Source organism: Marmota marmota, unplaced genomic scaffold, assembly GCF_001458135.2.
Source record: "Marmota marmota marmota unplaced genomic scaffold, marMar, whole genome shotgun sequence".
NCBI lineage: Eukaryota > Metazoa > Chordata > Mammalia > Rodentia > Sciuridae > Marmota > Marmota marmota.
In genome coordinates, this window is record NW_026000153.1 from 29,405,649 (window position 1) to 29,418,712 (window position 13,064).

Genomic DNA, 13,064 nt, shown 5'->3' on the forward strand with positions numbered 1-13,064 from the left:
AAAGGAGAGAAACAACAAAATGTCTATGTGGCACAGTATGAGCTATGCCGCAAGCATTTCGTGCCAAAGTATTTCTAAAATTTGTGAAATACATGATTAGATGCATATTCGCTGATGTTTTAAAATGTACCCTTGAGAGTAGCATGCTGTCAAGCAGAAAATTTAAAAAAAAAAAGCTCACTCAAGATCAAAGTGGTATTTCTTTATTTTGTATTTATTTTAATTAGTTATACATGACAGTAGAATGCACTTATGCACTTTGAAATATCATATATAGATGGGGTATAATTTCTAATTTTTCTGATTCTACATGTTGTAGAATCACATTGGTCATGCAGTCATATATATATATACATATATATATATATATATATTTCATTCTACTATCCTTTCTATCCCCATATCCCCTCCCCTCTCTCTTCAGTTCCCTCCACTTAATTTAAGGTAACACTAACTCTATTCTTCCCTAGTGCCCCCCATCCCTTATTGTGAATTAGCATCCACATATTAGCAAAAACATTCGGCCTTTGGTTTTGGGGGATTGGCTTATTTCACTTAGCATGATATTTTCCAACTTTATCCATTTACCAGCAAATGCCATAATTTCATTCTTTTTAAAAGCCGAGTAATATTCCATTGAATATATATACCACATTTCCTTTATCCATTCATCTATTGAAGGACCATACTTAGGTTGGTTCCATAGTTTAGGTATTGTGAATTGTGCTGCTATAAACATTGATGTGGCTGTGTCACTGCAGTATATTAATTTTAAGTCTTTTGGGTATAAACTGAGGAGTGGGATGGGATAGCTGGGTCAAATAGTGGCTCCATTCAACAGTCTTCTGAGGAATCTCCATACTGCTTTTCATAGTCAACTCAAAGTGGACCAAATACTTAGGCACTAGAACAGAGACCCTACGCCTAATAGAAGACAAAGTAGGCCCAAATCTTCAGCATTTTGACCTAAGATCTGACTTCCTTAACAAGACCCCTAAAGTACAAGAAGTAAAATTAAGAATCAATAAATGGGATGGATTCAAACTGAACAGCTTTTTCTCAGCAAAGGAAAAATTCAATAATGTGAAGAGAGAACCTACAAAGTGAGAGAAAATCTTTACCACATGCACCTATAATGTATTAATCTCTAGGACATATAAAGAACTCAAAAAACTCAACATCAAAAAAACAAAACAAACAAACCAAAAAACCCAAATAACCCAATCAAAAAATGGGCTAAGGAACTGAGCAGATACTTCACAGAATAAATAGTAATAATCAATAAATATATGAAAAAATGTTCAACATCTGTAGCAATTAGAGAAACGCAAACCAAAACTACACTAAGATTTCATCTCACTCCAGTCAAAATGGCAGTCATCAAGAATATAGGCAATAATAAATGTTGGTGAGGATGTGGGAGAAAAGGTACACTCATACATTGCTGGTGGGACTGCAAATTGGTGCAATGACTATGGAAAAAAATGGTTATTTTTATTGTTATAATTCTATGATTTTTATAACCTGTTTTGATAAATTATTGTTATGATTTTTTCTGAAAACATATTAGTATCTATTAAAATAAATCATTTATAAAAATCTTAAAAATTTGGAATTAAAATTGCAACCAAGTGCTTAAACTGGGAATGAGCTGTGGCTCAATAGTAGAGCACTCACCTAGTACATGCAAGGTGCTGCGTTCGATCCTCAGCACCACATAGAAATATAAATAAATAAATAAATAAAGGTATAAAAATAGTGCTTAAACTACCAGAGCCAAGGGATGTCTGAGAAGACATTAAAACCACATGGACTATGGTATTCTGTATGGGATTTGGGAAAGGAAAACAGACAGTAGATGAAATGAGAGTATAGACTTTATTTAATTAAAATAAATATCAGCTCATAAATTACAACAAATGTACATATAAATGTAAGACAATAATAGGAGAAATTGAATGCAAGCTATATCTGAACTCTGAAGTACCTTTATATATTTCTGTAAATATAAAATTTTCCAAAAAATAGTTTATTTAAAATTATTTTGGGGACTGGGGTTATAGCTCAGTGGTAGAGTGCTTGCCTAGCACATGTGAGGCACTGAGTTTGATCCTCAGCACCACATAAAAATAAATAAATAAAGGTATTGTGTCCATCTACAACTAAAAATATTTTTTAAATTGCTTTTGAATGAATTTCTAGTCATATAATCATGCTCATGAGCAACAGATAGAGTATTTCTAATTTACCTAAACACCCTTCATGCTGTTTTCACAGTCAGTACTAATTGTGCCTCCATCCAAGTCCCTGGAAAGAATTGATTTGATTTCAATCACAATAATTATGTTTCTCTAGAATGTCATAAATATATAGTAATACTGAATAAATCATAGAATGTATAGTCTTTTGTGTCTGCCTTTTTTCTGCAAGTGTAACTTCTTAAAATATATTCTTATTTTTGTATATAGCAGTAATTCCTTTGTTTGTATTACTGACTTCGGTGCTGGTTATACTATAGACTCTTTTACTCAAATATTTGGGTTACTTCCATTTCAGGGCTGTTAGAAATAAGCTAAAACAAACATTCACATACAAATCTTCATGTAGAATGCCTTCACTTTTCTTGGGCAAATACCTAGAATAGAGATTGATAGGTTATATGTTAACTGTATATTTAATTTCATAAGAAACTACCCAATTGTTTCCAAAGTGTCTACATTATTATGACATCTGATGAATAATATATAAGAATTATAGTGCTCTACATTCTTGCTGGGGATTAGTATTGAAAACATTTTTCATTTTAACCAAGCTAGCAGACATGCTGCAGTTGTGGATTTAAATGATACTTCCCAAATGAATGATAATGTTGACTACCATTCCATGTGCTTACCTGCCACTTACATACATTTGTCTGTGAAGTTTCCATGTTTTTTGCCCATTTTTAAATTAAGTTATCTTCTATTATTGGGTTAAAAATGTTGCATTTTCTAAGTATAATGCTTTTACCATATATGCATGCTTTTAAAAAATATTTTCTTTTATTTATGGCTTACCTTTTCATTTTATTAGCAATATCTTTTTGAAAGCTTAAATTTCACTGAAATTTTGTCAAAGTCACATTTATTACTATTTGTCCTTTTTTTTTTTTGTGCTTATGCTCTAAGAAATATTTGCCTAACCTAAGGTTACCAAGATTTTCTTACAAGTGTCATCCTTAAAGTTTTATAATATTTTATCTTACATTTAAGTTTATGATCCATTTAAGTTAGGTTTATTTTTTAAAATATGGGTAAAGGTTAAGAATTTAGTTGGGGTATTTGTCTTTCTATATCTGGGCTATCTCACTTAGCCTAATGTCCTCGGGGTTCATCTGTGTTGTCATGACTGACAGGATTTCCCTCTTTTTATGACTGACTAGCATTCCACTATGATATCATATTTTAGAAATGCTATATTATTTCCCATTGAATTACTTTGACACTTTTTTAAACATAGATGTATATGTCCATAGGCACATTTAGGGGGTAAATATCATTTACTTTTTGTTTACTGTTCTACATACAACATTATACACCTACTCAAAAATTGCAAGACACACTAAATGAACATAAAAATAATCTATTGTTAAAAGAAAAAATAAATTGACATAATCAGAACCACAAATGACCCAAATGTGGAAATGATCATATAGAATTTTCAAATAACTATGGGTTATACACTAAAGGATCTAAGAGGAAAGGTAAACAACACAGAGAATATGGGGAGTTTTAGTTAGCTTTTGCATTGCTCTGACCAAAGAACCTGACAAGAACAACATAGAGAAGGAAAAGTTTATTTTGGCTCAGAGTCTCAGGATTCAGTCCATAGTACTCTGGGTCTAAGGTGAGGCAGAACATCATGGTAGAATTTCATATGGAAGGGAAAGCCACTCAGAACATGGCAAAGAGGAAGAAGAGAGAGAGAGCTCCACTTACCAGGGACAAAACATAAACCTCAAAGCATGCCCCCAGTGACCTACTTCTTCCAGCCACACCTTACCTGCGTATGGTTACTACCTTGTTCATCCATATTAGTGGATTAATCCACTGATTAGGTCACATCTCTCATGATGTAATCCTTGCACCTCTGAAAATTCTTGCATTAAAGAATTTACACATAAATTTCACACAAACTTTTGGGAGACACCTCATGTCTAAACCACAACATGGGGAATTTCAGCAGATATACACAAACTATAAAATATTCAAATTCAAATAGAAATTTTAAAGCATATATATACAGTAGCAGAAATGAAAAAATACTTTAATGGGTTTTTTGGCAGACTGAATACAGTTGAGGAAAGAATCTTTAAACAAACTAGATCAATATGTTAAAGGGCTGGGGCCTTCCAGGAAACTGAGGAAGTGGCAAAGAGCCCTGATTCCCCTAGATTCTTGTGATCAAGTCAGAATCACATGTCACTCAGAGTAACAGTCATGAGTTTATTAGAAGAGATGGAAAAGGGAACACTGTCAAGAAAAGAGAGTGGATCCTCTTAGAGAGGAGAGGGATGGTATGACTCTCCTGCCCTGCAGTTTTATTGAGAGTCCCAGGGAAGTTTCCAGAAAGTCTCACCCAGGTCTCCCTCTTGACTTTTGATTGAAAACACAATGCCATCAGACTTTCATGTCAATTCTAGGTCACTTTGGCTCATGATAACCACAACTCTAGATCTCTTTGGCCTATGCTGACTAGTTCTAATTGAAAGTTGTTCTCACAGATTTTTTGGTTAGGGGGAATTATCCTTTCCCCTGAGTTCTAGGATCTGGTCTATGTCAGGGTCACAGAAGTGCCCTCTGCCTTGTCTTTCAGGGTAACTTGTGTCCCTCTTATCAACATTACTTTGAGCCTACATTTCTATAGATAACAGGTAGTTTCCTGAGAAATGCAATGCTTTCTCTCTACTTAAGCCAGGTAGAGCTGCAGGTAAATTGCTTTTTAAAAGTGAAAGTATGTGGGAGTCAGCACAGTGGGCTCATTTTATAAAATTATTCCCTTAATCTCCTTTTCCTACAACTCAGTTTTGTCTGTTCCTTATCAAATAGAAATTATCCAAACTAAAAACACAGCACAAAAAAATGAGTGGAAATATAAAACAGCAACCAAGAGCTCTGAGACATTGTCCCCAAAAGAGAAGAATATAAGGTTGGCAGAAGAGATATTTCAGAAAATAGTGGCCAAGAATTTTCCAAATGAATAAAACCCATAAATATGAGAAAATAAGAGAATATCAATTAGGATTCACACACATACACACACATACGTAGGAAAGACAAGGTTCAAACAGCCCTTTCACCCTATACTTCATGGACCACATTAAAAACTGAAAACTTACAAAAGGAGCTCAAATGGGTACAGATATTCCCTTAATACATTTTTGGGATGATTTCTAATAGCACCTATTTCTTGCTTGAAACCTGCAAATATACATTACTTTTAATGTTATCAATGAATGAATTACAAGTATAGATAAGAGGTAATGATACCTCTTAGGAATGCAATGTTTCTTATGTAAATATTTTCCTTTTAAAAATTAAAATAGTTTTATACCATAATCATGACTATAGTCGATGAGGAGCATTATAATAAAAACAATTACAACTATTAGTTGCAACTTAAGATAAATAAAATACATGTAAATTCTCTCCAGTGGAAAAATAAAGTGTAGGTAGCTTTCATTTTCATTAAAATGGAAAACAAAGTCATTAAAAACAAAGTTCCAAAAGCCAAATGCTAAATTTGTGCTTTGCTTCCCTTTTGTACTTAAAGATTTAAAGGGAACATAACATTAGCATTTCTAATCACCCTCTTTCAGGAAAAGTTGATACAGGATCTATTTTGAACAGTCCTAACTGTTAATCACTAGGATGGAGACCACAAAGGGAGGAGAAATTCTGGAATGAAAACAATACACTGCATTTCTAACAAGTTAAGCTTTAGATTTTGACTGGATACTCAAGTGAAGACTATATCACACAATTGAAAAAAATGGTTCCAAGTGTCAGAAGAAAAATCTGGATCAGAAAAATATGTCCAAAAATGATCTGCAACTTCTCTCTCCATACAATGCATTCAGTTCTTTCAAATGCTCCCCAGGGTCTGCTGACTCTGCCACTCCCTACCACTATCCTGAGTAGTGAGCCTATTGTGAGAAAACAAACAAACAAAGCTGTGACTTAACACCCACTTGGAGAGTAAACCTTCTTCAGAGTGTCAGAGATTAGATAAATGCCTAAAATGAAAGATAAAAACTAGAGGCAGAGACTATAAAGGGGAAGAAGAAATGGAGGACCTCCTTCTTTAATGATGAAAACAAGAACATATCAAGAGAACTCAGCACTGAGCTATTCTTCTGCCCATGTTTGAGGACCATCAACACAACTCACTCATTATCCATTGAGTATCATGGTCAGTACTTGGGAGACTGCACATTGTCTTCTCAACTGACCGCCCTCCTGTAGACAAACACAGGTCAAGAGTATGAACTCTTAGCTCCAAACAGAATGAGGCTGCTTAACTACTTGGGAAATAACAGCATTAAGTCCACACCCTAGACCAAGAGGGGAATAAAGAGAATCATTTGCCACTGTGCAATTATTCAATTTATGCCTATGATAGTTGAAGACTTCTGTAGGACATTGTTTAATGATGAATAGCAGGTTTGAGTTTTTTTGCAAACATGGTAGCAACAATAAAAGAAGTCAAGTATATCTCTCTCAAGAATAGTAAAAGATCTGAAATTTTACCCTACATTTTCATGGATTTTACACCACATTTTCATGGATTTTAGCAGAATACATAAGACTTTGGGGTCAGAAACAAAGACCTTTATTATTCATATCCCAGCAATCAGTATGAGCTTCATGTTTGTATCAGGTCCTCTTATCCCAAAATTCGAATAGGGTAATAAGGCAACCAAGTATATGTTGAGCATGCTATGGGTTTGTATCAGTGTCAAAGAATGGCAAGCATAAAAAAATAATAATCCTTTATAAAGGAAACCTGCCTGACTTTTCCCCACAAATGGCATTATCTTTATCATAGTGGACAACAAACAAATCTGCCCCCTGCTTCATAATATTTCTAGCAGCCTGATTATTTGCTATACAAACATCCTTGAACAGATAGACTACTTAGAAGAATGACTCATACAGAATGACAGGACTAGCAATAACCTATGATGGGGAAGGTGCAATTAATTGCCAATTAATCATTAGCTAATAGCTAATTGTAACCAAATTACAATCCCTGGAGGTACGCATCAACCAAAGAATATTTCTTATGCAGCAAGTTCATATGAAATACAATAAACTATTTCCTACAAAAGTAGAAATATCTCCAGGTGCAGTGGGGCAGAGCTGTACTCTCAGTGGCTCGGGGGAGGCTGAGGTAGGAGGATTGTGAGTTCATAACCAGCCTTGGCAAAAGTGAGGCATTAAGCAACTCAGTGGATTTCTAAATAAAATAAAACTGGGGATGTGGCTTAGTGGTCGAGTGCCCCTGAGTTCAATCCCTGGTACCCCACAACCCCAAAAAAGAAGAAATATCACCCTTGACTAGATAAGACTGATGGAATAACTACTAGATTTATACCTGCAGTACAGATGTAAATAATAGACAGAAGTTAACAATAGAGGCTTGGATGAGACTAGCCATAGAGTATGAGTAAAGGAAAGTCAAGATGGGAAAGTGCCCAAATAGAGTTAAGGCACTTGGAAAAATTCCGGATCATAGTCTCAACATTGCAGCCAAGATTACACGTACACATTTAATAAAAATTTCTTCATAGAAATTTAAAAATCTGGCTGCACTTGAATTAAATTCTTACCCCTGAGTGTTTAAGTTTTATAAACAAGTTAATTACTTCTTTTCTGTCCCAGGAATATTTTTACTGAAGAATGACATACATTGAGAAAACATATTTAAGTGCATAGCATAATGAATTACCACAAAGGGGCACATCAAGAACTCATAACCCAGTCAAGACTTAGAACATTTCCATCCCCCAGAGACCCTTTTTGTCCTCCCCAGGAGTGGTGCTCCTGTGCTCATTCCCCAAAGCAGGCTCGATCCTGCATTCTAATATCACAGACTAGACTTTTCTTTATTGTAACCTTATATAATTGCACCATAAAGTATACTTCTCTTGTCTATCACTTATTTATTGTAATATCATGTTTGCACAATTTACAGTATTGATTTGTGCATGGAATAATTAGTTAAACCTACTTACTGAATAGTATTTCATTGTATCTCTTTATCACAACTTATTTATTTATTATAATATGTGAAAATTTGGGGTTATTTTCAGCATTTGTCTATGAAAGATAATGTTGTCATAAACATTTATATACACATATTTTAACAGACACTTGTATTCCTCTTGGGTTTAAATCTAGAAGTGAAATAATAAAGATTTAGAGGATGCATAAATTCAGCTTTAATGGATCATAGGAAACAGTTTTCCAAAGTGACTGTACCAGTTTTTACTCTGGCCAACAGTGTCTGAGTTTGGTATCCCCATAGGTACCTTCTATTGTCAGCCTGTTTACTTTTAGCCAATTTAGTGGGTATGCTATAGAATCTCCTTGAGGTTTCAATTTTCATTTTTGTAATGACAATGCATGTAACTTTTCATATGCTTTGATTATTTGAAGATTGTCTCACTAAAGGCACTGTTAAATTCCCTTCCCTGTTTTGCTATCAAATTGTCATTTTATATTGATTTCCAAGAGTTTTAAATTTTTTGATACAAGTCTTTTGTCATTTTTTTGTGTTATAGATATCTTCTCTGATTCAGTAACTTTCATTTCACTCCCTAATTAAATGTCAATTTTAATATCTCTTTCTCTTTCTGTGATCATTGTTTTTCTTACTGGTTAATTCTTTTAGCATTAAGAAGAATTTCCCTATTCTTAATGATATATATATTCCTGTTATCTCTGTAGAAATTTTATTGGCTTACTTTTTTACATTTATATCTATAATGTACCTGAACTTTTTTGTGTAGAAAGTTTGTTAAGGATTAAGATTAAACCATTTCTGGGCCGGGTTGTGGCTCAGTAGTAGAGTGCTTGCGTAGCACGTGTAAGGCACTGGGTTTGATACTCAGCACCACATAAAAATAATAAATAAATAAAGATATTATGTCCATCTACAAGTAAAAATATCTTTAAAGAATGTTAAGTCATTTCTTATGAATATGCAGCTAAGCCTGCACCTTTATTAATTATTTTTTCTCCACTGAACTGCAACCATACTGATTGTGTACAAATGGCTTGGTTTGTTTTTGTTTTTCTGTTCCTTGGTCTTTTTATCTATCCTAGCAGTCTTTTAATTATACATGCTCCTTGATTTAAGACAGTGTTACCTCTCAGTAAACCCATTGGAAATTTGATGTATTGTAAGTTGACAATGCCATAACCAAATTCAAGGAGCCATCCCATGAAAGTATCAGGATTGGCTTTAGTTGGATGAGGAAGGTCATGGATGAGTGCTGCAGGCATGGAAGTTTTCCACCATATCTATGATTGTAATTTTAGCAGGTAAGGCAGGGTGGTGAGAGTGAATTGAAAAGAGGACAAATGTCATTTCAGGAGGCATCTCTCTGATGAGGTCTTTGCAAGGCTTGAAGCAAAGAGACCTCTAACTAACTCCTTCGTTTGGGTTCCCTCAAAGCAAAGCTAGAGAACAACACTTGCTTCCTTGTGCTTTATTTGGAAAACAATCCAAAGAAGCAGGAAAGAGGAAAAGCCAGTGAAAGGAAGCTGTATCAAGCTGACAATTGCCATGGACTTCTGGTACACAGGCCCATCAGACCTCTCAAGGCTCTTTATGAAATGTGTTTTCCATAGAGGAAGCAGTATCAATATCCCCCGTCAATCACTGTCAAATGGGGGCTCCACAAGTTATTAACTGCCCTGCATGGTACGTACAGCTTGGGTTACCCTGGGCATCCGAACCATGTCACTAGAGACACCCTGGACAGGAAGTGGGAGGGACCAGTACTAGCACTTAGAAATTGCTTTAGTACAATGTGAATAATTTGACATGCTTCCCAGTTGAGCTGACTGCATCTTTGGTAAGGGCTACTGACATAGCTAACTACTTAGGGAAAGGCTTTCAGGATCCTGATTGAAAGTGAGAATCTGAATTACCAGATTTGTCTTTTCTCTTGCTGGATCTTGGATCCTCTGTCCCAAAGGCTGCCCATATTACAGCTTAGCCTCTAAGCTGTTCCCTCTGAAACCAGCAAATGACCCCTGAGATAAAGTCCCTAAATCCCAGGGTCACCTGGCCAGCCTCACTTTTCACCAGGATGTTGGTCCAGTGATTTACTGAATTAGTTCCATGATGCTGTCTAGCAGATCTTTCTGTTTTTTTCTAGTTAGTTTTAGTGGAGTAGTTTGTCCAAATGACTTGCCTATTCGTTTCATATAAGCAAAATCATCTTTTAAACAAAGGTCATGAAGCAATAACTACAATACAGAGTGAATTATAAATCAGCTTTCTAACTATGAAAAAGCTCAATTAAAAATGAAATGTTGTGAAATATTAAGGTAGCAAATATGAAAGAAATGAGGATAATAGATAAAGGTTACCTGCTTGTGAAGCTGAAACAGAAATGCTCTTGAAAAGAATTTTGACACCATTAACAAGAAGGAAATTCTGGGTCTAGGGTCATAGCTCAGTGGTAGAGCACTTGCCTAGAATGTGTGAGGTCCTGGGTTCGATCCTCAGAACCACATAAAAATAAATAAATAAAATAAAAGTTAAAAAAAAGAAAACAAAGAAGGAAATTCTTTTTTTTTTTTTTTGTGGTGGTGGTGGTGGTGCTAGAGATTGAATCCAGGGCCTTGAACATGCTGGGCAAGCACTCTATCAACTGAGTTATAATCCCAGCCCCAGGAAATTATTTTTCATACATATTCACACTGATATTCTACTTCTTGGGTGATTATTCTAAGGAAATAGTCTGAAATATGGACAAATATTTAAGCCTCATACATCCAACATACTACAGTAATATGTAAATAAAATATAATATTATGCAAACTTAATTCCACTTATCAAGCATCCCTTCTACAGTTTTAAATAACACTGCATTAGAAACAAAAATTCTCTTCTTATTCAAAGTTTTTAACTCTTTTAAATGCATTAGCAATAAATCCATTGAAAAATCACTGACAATCCAGCTCTTGTCTTTTTTATCTGTGATTATTCTACATAAAGCTTCTACAACACCTACCTATAAGTCATAATCTTTACCATCTAAAATCCTTTCTCTCCACCACTCATGATATTTAACAATATCTTGTTTCTAAAGTATTTTCCTGGTGTCTTGAGGCATTTTTGTCAAGCATAGCATTCAATTTTTTTAAATTTCCTGCAATATACAAATATTCACCCTTGAGTCAATAACAGGGCACAAATTCAAGGTATGAAACTTTCTGCTACTTGTTATTTTTAATATCATATATGATCATCAAAAGACCAAACAAGTCTTCTATCACATTTATAATGACTTCAAGTTGTGAATTTTCTCCACTTAGTATGATCAATCTCCTTGGATTTTTCAAACCAGGCAACCATCTTTTGGATTAGTCCTTGTTTTATCATGGATGGAAGTTGGGCTTGTCCCAATATACTGATATTTTTGCCACACCTTCCAAGCAAATTCAAAATAGTTGAAGAAATTTGGATATTCTCTTTATTACATTTTCTGCATGGTCATCCGACATGTGAAAATATTGCTGTTTCATCTGCACATCTCCACAAATATCAATTTGTAAAAGTGTTTTCAAAGTTTTGAAATCATTTTTTCTTATAGCATCATTGATGCATTTTTTTCAACTGCTGGAGATCTGTTCTTATTGGCAATTTGACTTGTTTAAAAACAGCAGACAAAACAAAGACCATTTCAGAGGTTCAGTCCATGGTCAGCAGGCTCCCTTGTTTTGACCCTAGTTGAGACAGAACAATATGAATAGTCCAGATGCTATTATTGATTTCCTGAGTGGATATATGATGAGTATTTTTTTCTTTGCATTCATATGGTTTTAATTGTTTCCCAATTTGTCTGAGTACACATTTCTTCTATAATCATAAATAACCAGGAAGAAAGATATGATTCATATGAAGTTTAACATATTAAATTATTTATACAGAATAAGATAGATAATCCCAGTTAGTTTAATTTTCTATTAAATATTTATGATATATTCACCAAATAGATTGACTTTCAGGAATACTATTACAAAATAACTCTAAATTGTACAAACAAAAATCAGCTTTTCTTCTATAACTCATAAGGCATTTCAAGAGTTACACTTATTAATTATTAACACCAACTATTATCTTATCAAAATATTTTAATTTCTTTATTTCTCTTTGTCATGTTCTTCGAAGGAGTGAGCTTATTTATTATGCCTCCAATTCTTTACACATGATTTTTCATTAATTTCTCCACATTTCATTTACGATAAACTTCTATTGATGTTTTAGAAATGGGTAACACATTCACAGACCAGCATACAACTTTGCTAAATTTTGCACCCAACCTTAATGCTCAGACTTGAACACAAGTCTGTCTTCTAGGCCCTCTCTCTGCCTCCCAGCAGAGCGTGCTGGAAATAATGAGGGAATAGTAATTATTTGTTGGTTTAATATAATTTGTTTAATCACTCAAGGATGACTAATTTGCATTTTTCTCCCTCTTTTTTATATTGATCTGTAGCACACTCTGTTTTCTACTAATGTGCATTCGGGCACTAACTTGTTAGTGTCACTTTCCTGTCCTTTCATACAGGGTTTTCACCCTGTGGGTTCCCTGGCAGCCACCTCCCATCACTATGGTGTTCTCGCCTCAGATTTGACACGACATCATTAGCAGCTGCACCACAGTTCTTGTTCAGGCTCAATAAGAGCACAAATGGACTTGGCAATGAGTGCAACCCAGGAGGGAGCTGACAGTGGAGACCACGTAAGGGACCTGCCCTCTTCTGAGCTCTGTATAGTGCCCA